At 33.3% G+C, this 7378-nt stretch overlaps 1 long non-coding RNA gene across 1 annotated transcript; it reads left to right on the top strand.

Annotated features, from left to right (window-relative positions):
• Positions 1-1721: 1721 nt before the first annotated feature.
• On the top strand, positions 1722-7120 carry LOC130815402 (uncharacterized). Its single transcript, XR_009042595.1, has 3 exons — positions 1722-2012; positions 2158-2199; positions 5553-7120. It is a non-coding gene; the product is annotated as an uncharacterized LOC130815402 (long non-coding RNA).
• The last annotated feature ends 258 nt before the right edge of the window (positions 7121-7378 follow it).

Genomic DNA, 7378 nt, shown 5'->3' with positions numbered 1-7378 from the left:
AATGCTTCCCAAAATTTCGACACGTATCTAGTATCACGATCAGACACTATAGATCTAGGGACACCGTGGTATCGTACAATGTTCTTAAGGTAAGCTCGAGCCAACTGATCCATATCCCACTGATTATTCATCGGAATGAACTTAGCACTCTTGGTGAGTCTATCCACGATCACCCATAACGTATCATTTCCTGACTTAGTCCTTGGTAAACCCAAAATAAAATCCATGGATATGTCATCCCATTTCCATACAGGAATATCCAAAGGTTGGAGTAAGCCTGCAGACCTCTTATGCTCGCTCTTTACCTTCTGACAGGTCAAACACTTGGAAACCAAAATGTCTACTTCAAGTCTTGATACATCTTATCTCCTCCTGGATGAATAGAATACTTTGAGCTATGAGCCTCTGTCAATATCTTCTCCTTAAGCTCTGTGCAAGTAGAAGGTACACACCATCGACCCTTATATCGAATGCTACCATCCTCGAATTTCATGAATCCTTCAACTTTCTTTTCTTTAACTTGCTCTCTCGTTTTCTCCATAAAGGAGTCAGTCACTTGCTTTATTAAAATTTCCTCAAAAATTGAAGGTCGGATGGATAAGGCTGCTAACCGGGACTCTAGCTCCCCATGTTGTACAATCTTGAGATTCAATCCTTCCATGTCTCTCTGCAACTCTCTAGGAACAGTCAAGGAAGCTAAGGAATGACTGGTCTTTCTACTCAAAGCATCAGCGACCACATTGGCCTTACCTCATGGTAATTAAACTCCACGTTATAGTCGTTAATCAACTCTAGCCACCTTCGTTATCTCATGTTCAAATTTTGTTGTGTATACAAGTATCGCAAGCTTTGATGGTCAGTATAAATTTTGCACTTCACTCCATACAAGTAATGTCTCCAAATCTTCAGGGCAAAGACAATGGCTACTAGTTCAAGGTCATGAGTCGGATAATTGACTTCATGCGATTTAAGTTGTCTTGATGCATAAGCAATAACCTTTCGATCTTGCATCAACACACACCCTAACCCATTTTTCGAGGCATCACTATACACAAGATATTCAGACGTGCTGTCTATAACTAGCGACTGAAATTTAGTCGCAAAACAGTCGGTATGCATTGTACTAATTGACAGTGCTTTTTGACTACTTTTGACTCACTAACAGTGCTTTTTGACCACAATTGGCATTTTGAATTTTGAATTTTGAATTTCCGACTGAAAACCAATCGATAAATGAACGATAAATTATTAAAAAACATTTAATGAGTTTTTCAGTCCGACCATTTTTTGTGTGATAATTATAAGTACTTATTAGTAGTAGTTTTTCCCTTATTTATACTTTACTATGCATTATAAAAAAGAAGAAATGTTGAATATATGTTTCTCAAATATGAGAAAATCCAGTATTGTAAACTTTACTTATGCTAATACATTGCAACAACCAAATTTTAGTACTTTGAGTAATTAAATTTTTTTAATCTTTATGAAAAAATCGATTGTTGCAACTAGCAAGTAAGTATTAATATAAATAAAGAATATAATGTTGAATTCCTCAAATTGAGGAACAAATTTTCAACATTTCTAACATATTTTTATACACTACTAAAAAGATGGAGTATTTATAGACATTATTTTAGACAGTTGAGTAACTGTTTAAACAAAAACGGAGATTTTAGACGCTTTATTTTCGACATTTAAATACGTTGACATAAATTATTAAAAGCGTCCAAAAAATTATTAAAAAAAAAAAAAAAAAAACCGCCTCTTCAAGTTCCTAAAAATTTCAAAAACCCGCTTCTATGTTCTAACCCTAAGAGCTAACTCCCTTCTCCCTCTCCTTTTCCCTCTCACGCACACAGTAACTTGGTCTAATCCCTAACAGCAACTCCCTTCTCCGGCGTCCCAGAGCAGATCTATCCCCCTTGTACCGGCGGTCCTGTAGCAGTTCCATTCCATTAAAACCGGCGGCCTGTAGCAGTCTCCTCCGTACCCGCAGCAGCGCGCCATAGCAGGTACGTTTTCTGATTTTTTTTTCTTTTTTTCTTGTAAATTTCTATACCAGCCCTTTATATGTGTTAAGTTGTGTTTGGGCGTTTTTTCTTTACTTTTTTCTGGTATATTTCTTGTAAATTTTTGACTATAAATTTCCTGTAGCAGTTCCGATCCCCTCCATTGAAACCAGCGGTCCTGTAGCTGCAGGTACGTTCTTAATTTTTTTTTCGTTTTTTTCTTGTAATTTGTTGTACTGGTATATTTTTCTTGTAAATTGTTGTACTGGTATATTTTTTTTTCTTTTTTCTCGTAAATTTATTGTAAATTATTGATTTTTTTTTGTATTAGGGCTTTTAATTTTAAGTGGAGTTTGTTTGGATATTGTGATGGGTTAAATTGTGGAGTTTTCATGGTTGAAAAAATTACCCAAACCAGCCCGAATATGGCCTGCACCAAAGCTACATGTTTATAGTTTGATTCTTCATGATAATAGGTTTTGAGGTTCTTTCTTCAAATTCATGTGATGTGTTAAATTGTGGTAGTCTATGCTTGCATTTATAGTTTAATTATTCATGATAATTGTATTTGGGGTTTTACATGTTTATGTGCTTCAAAATCTATATCTTTATGGGTTGCACTCAATTATGCAATGATTTAATTGATATTGATTTGTTAGAGTGATTAATCATCTACTCCCTTCGTTTTTTTGATCTTCGACATTACTATAATGGGTAGTTTCAAAAGTTCTTTCACTTTAGAATACTTGCTATTTTTAGAAAGTTTTTATCCCACTTTTATCCCTTAAAACCCCCCTTTTCTTTTAATGTACCCCTTTTCTTTTATTTATAATTATTTTTTCTCTCATACTTTCAATACAATCATTACTTCACACTACTATTTAATTAAAATAATATCCACTACAACCTCATACTTCCAATACAATCATTACTTCACACTACTATTTAACTAAAATAATACCCACTACAACCCAAAGATTCTATCTTCCTTAATATGTGTGAAAACCCCAAAGTGGAAGATCAAAAAAGAACGGAGGGAGTATATGTTAGTTGTATGCATATGGAAGTTTTTAATCTTACTATTATATAATATGCATAGGATGTCTCAATATATTGATAAGAGTTGGATAAATAAACCAAGAAATACAGAAGCTTATGTGAAGGGGGTTAGTGACTTTATGGAATTTGCAAAGAAAGGGACACAAAATGGTTTCATTAGATACCCTTGTTGCAAGTGTCAAATTGATAGAAAAAAAATCTTACCACTAGAGGAGGTTGAAAGACACAGTTTGTTTAAAGGGTTTTATAAAGAATACAAGAATTGGATATTTCATGGACCTATGACTGTTGTGGAGAATGTGTGTAATCAAAAAGGGATTTCATTTATAGCTTCCAATGAATCAGAAAACTTAGGTTAAGATGATATATCGGGGTTACTTCAAGATGCTTTTGGGTCAAATATTTTAGGTGACCATGAGTTTGGTAGTGAACATAATGATGAGGGGTTAGCTAATGAGACAATAGAGAAACCTAAATTTCAATGTGAATTTGATGAATTTCCTACTCAACAATCTGATGTGAACTCTTCTTTTGAAGAAGTCAAATTTAGCAAGCTTTATAAAGCTTCCAATGAACCTCTTTATGAAGGTTGGACTTCCTTTTCAAAGCTATCACTCATCTTGCACCTTTTTCACCTTAAGTGCTTGTTCAAGTGGCCGGATAAATCATTAATCTACTTGGAACTTTGATGAACATGGATGGAAAAAGTAAAGATGATGAATTTAATCGCATGTTTTTTGAAAATACAAACGTGAAGCCACATTTTTGGCTACAGTGTCATAGTGACAATGAATTCATTATGCCACTCGCCCCATATTGTATGACTGGGGTAGGTAAAGAGTCATTCCTACATGTTTTGGCAAGTATTAAATTTCCTGATGGATATGGCTCAAACCTTTCAAGATGTGTGAACTTGAAAAACAAGAAGCTTATGAATCTTAAGAGTCATGACAACCACATATTAATGCAAGATATCCTTCCAATAGCATTAAAATCATCTCAAGCCTCCATCGTTATTGATCTTGTTGATGATCTATCATCATTTTTTAAGTCTCTTTGTGAAAAGGAAATCGATCCTAATTATCTTGATGCTTTATAGTCCAAGATAATAGATGTCTTGTGCCGAATAAAGATTGAATTCCTTCCTTCTTTTTTCACTATCATGGATCATTTGTTAATTCACCTTGTCAAGGAGGTAAAGCTCGGAGGACCTGTTCATTATTGATGGATGTATCGAATTGAAAGGTATACATAATTTGACATTGCACTCCTGCCTCTTTTTAGAACTTATTACTTTTATTAATAACAATGTTTTCTTTTTTATGGGCACGTAGCCCATCTCAAAACATTTTTGAGAAATAGAGCTCAACCAGAAGGTTCTATTGCCGAGGGTTATATTCTTGAGGTAACAATTACCTTTTGCTCTAGATATTTAGAAGGCGTCGACCACGTCGCAACGATGATGATAATGAAAATGGATCTAGTTATTTGTTCAATGCTTGTGGTCGACCAGTTGGGGAGGTGAAAGTGATTAATTTGAATCATAAGAGCAAGATGCAAATACATCGTTATGTGCTAACACAATTTCAAGAGTTACTTCAACCATTTGAAAGGTAAGTGCTTAACTTAGGTATTATTTAATCACAGAGAATTCTTATCTCGGAAGCAAAGGGAATCACAGAATTACTGTTACTAATGATTTGGTGATTAAATGGAAGTTAGAGGAATTTCCAGATTGGTTAAAGTTGCAGGTTATAGATTAAGAAATTTTATCAACTAAATGTAAATGTTTATACTTTTTATTGATTCATCCACTTGAACAATATATTTTATGTAGGTACCAAATATTGATGAGGCCAATCCCGAGGAAGATTGTTGATAGCATTGGTTATGGTCCAAGTCTATATGCTAAAAGAATGAAGGTTCATATGATTAATGGTTTCAAGTTCTAGACATTTGCTAGTGAAAGAACTCGTAAAACTCAAAATAGTGGTGTCATGGTGGAAGCCGATGGAAATAAGTACTATGATTAATAGATATACTTGAAATTGACTACCTTGGATCCTATAAAGTCGTGGTGTATCGTTGTGATTGGGTAGACATAGTAACTGGGATAGAATATATTGGGTTCTAGAACTCGAGTGAGCTTCTCAAAGTTGATTCACATGGGCCGATATCTAACGGATGAGCTGTTTATTATTTCTAGTCAAGCAACACAAGTTTTTTATGTTAAAGATAAATAAAAAAATGGTTGGAATTATGTAATTGAAACTAAGCCTAGGGACTTGTTTGAAGTTTGATGAAATCAACTATTCATGTGTTTTTTTAGATATGATAATCTATTTGATCTCTCTTAGTGGTTGCTCTTCTATGTTATTTTTATTTGATCTTGTTTATATATTTTTACTTTGCTTTTAATTTAATTCCTTGTCTAATTTTAATTTATAATTATGACCCATTCTCATCTTTTCGTTGTTACTGTAGGTTTCATCACCGCTACTAGCTTGGTACCTACAGTTACCAAGAAATATGATCCCAAAGCTTTACCTCTTGATAAGAGGTTTATGTCTCGAACCTTCAACACCTCAACTAATACTCCAACACAAGATACCGCTACTAGCTTGGTACCTACAGTTACCAAGAAATATGATCCCAAAGCTTTACTACTTGATAAGAGGTTTATGTCTCGAACCTTCAAGACCTCAACTAATACTCCAGCACAAGATCCCGCTACTAGCTTGGTACCTACAGTTACCAAAAAACATGATCCCAAAGCTTTACCTCTTAATAAGAGGTTTATGTCTCGAACCTTTAATACCTCAACTAATATAGATGTTCATTGGAAAGAAAATATAGATGTGGATCCTGATGAGGTTGTCCAAGTAGAAGGTATACATACTTGAATGATCATAATATGCATATTTGATACAAATTGTGTATTTATTATTAACTGTTTTTTTGATTGAGCAAAGACAACAGAGAATGAGCCTCCCAAATTAGAAATAATAGAGGGGACTATAGTTGCTAAGCATGTTTGGTGCTTACCATCAGGAAGAAGGATCATTGTTCATTTTAATGAATATACTCAACCAATTTGAAGGGGGGACTTGTACTTGTTCATTTTCTGTCTGAATTGTCAAAAGATGGAACCTTTTGTCCACTTGGAGCACAAAATTGGAAGCGTGTTGATAATCATTACAAGCAAAGGATCATTAAAACGGTTTGGGTATGCATTAAACATTCTTTATTATTATAATTTGATATTACTACAGTTGGATGAAGTAGATATGATAATGACTTATATAAAGTTTTATATATTCATGGGGAGTTTGGTAATTGAGGTAATCTCATATTTGAAAATAATTGTTGGCCTTGAATCACAAACGGGTAGTATGTATTTTGGCTAAAGTTTGTGCATTTTGTTTGATTTGTTGTAGATTTTTGCAGCTGATGTTCATGTTATAACCAACAAATCATCTTTTGACAAACTTTTAACTTTTAAATTTTGCTCTCTTAAACATCGATAAATATATGTGTATGTGAATGTTGATCAAATTAGGCACCTATGTTGTTTGGACTTTTTTGACCAAGCTACAACTTAAGGTCAAAGCTACATCAGCGAATGTATGTGCGTATATGAATATCAAATGCTAATACTTTTGTGGATATGATTGATTTAGTATGATATTCGTTAGTAATTATGTATCTTTGATGAATTTAATGTAGAATGGAAAATAAATACATTTTCAACGCTTGTAAATGTCAAAAGCATATATCTAGATATCAAGGGCTTTAAAAGGTTTTATTTTCATTTAGACATATAAAAGCGCCTAAAATATTAAGCACTATCCACATGAAAAAGGGTCTAAAAAAATCAGCATTTCTACACAAAAAAGCGTCTAAAAACGTGAAATTGTGGTATGGATGTAAGGCGGGAAATCTTTTTCCCCACAGTAAAAAGCGTCAGAAAATAGATATAACATCCACTGGAAAAAGAATTGAGAAAAAAGCATCTAAAATTTGTAACTGTAGTTTTTTAGATGCTTCGTCAAGCGTCGAAAATATAGTTTTTGACGGTTAAAACCGTCGAAAAAAACCATAGTTTTTCCGTCTAAAAGCTCCGTGTTTTTTAGTAATGATATAATTAAGAGAAAATCTACTACTTCTAGTAGGCACTTATATCAAGAATAAACAGCTGCACCAAAAACCTTCTTATAATTTTGTTTAATTAAATAAATAATAAATATAACATAAAGTATATTTGAAATAATAAATAATACAATTATGACATTTATAGAAATAACATGCCT

The sequence above is a fragment of the Amaranthus tricolor genome, chromosome 6, assembly GCF_026212465.1.
Source record: "Amaranthus tricolor cultivar Red isolate AtriRed21 chromosome 6, ASM2621246v1, whole genome shotgun sequence".
In the NCBI taxonomy this organism is placed as follows: Eukaryota; Viridiplantae; Streptophyta; class Magnoliopsida; order Caryophyllales; family Amaranthaceae; genus Amaranthus; species Amaranthus tricolor.
The sequence above is the reverse complement of the archived record's forward strand: the minus strand, read 5'-3'. Positions and strand labels throughout refer to the sequence as shown.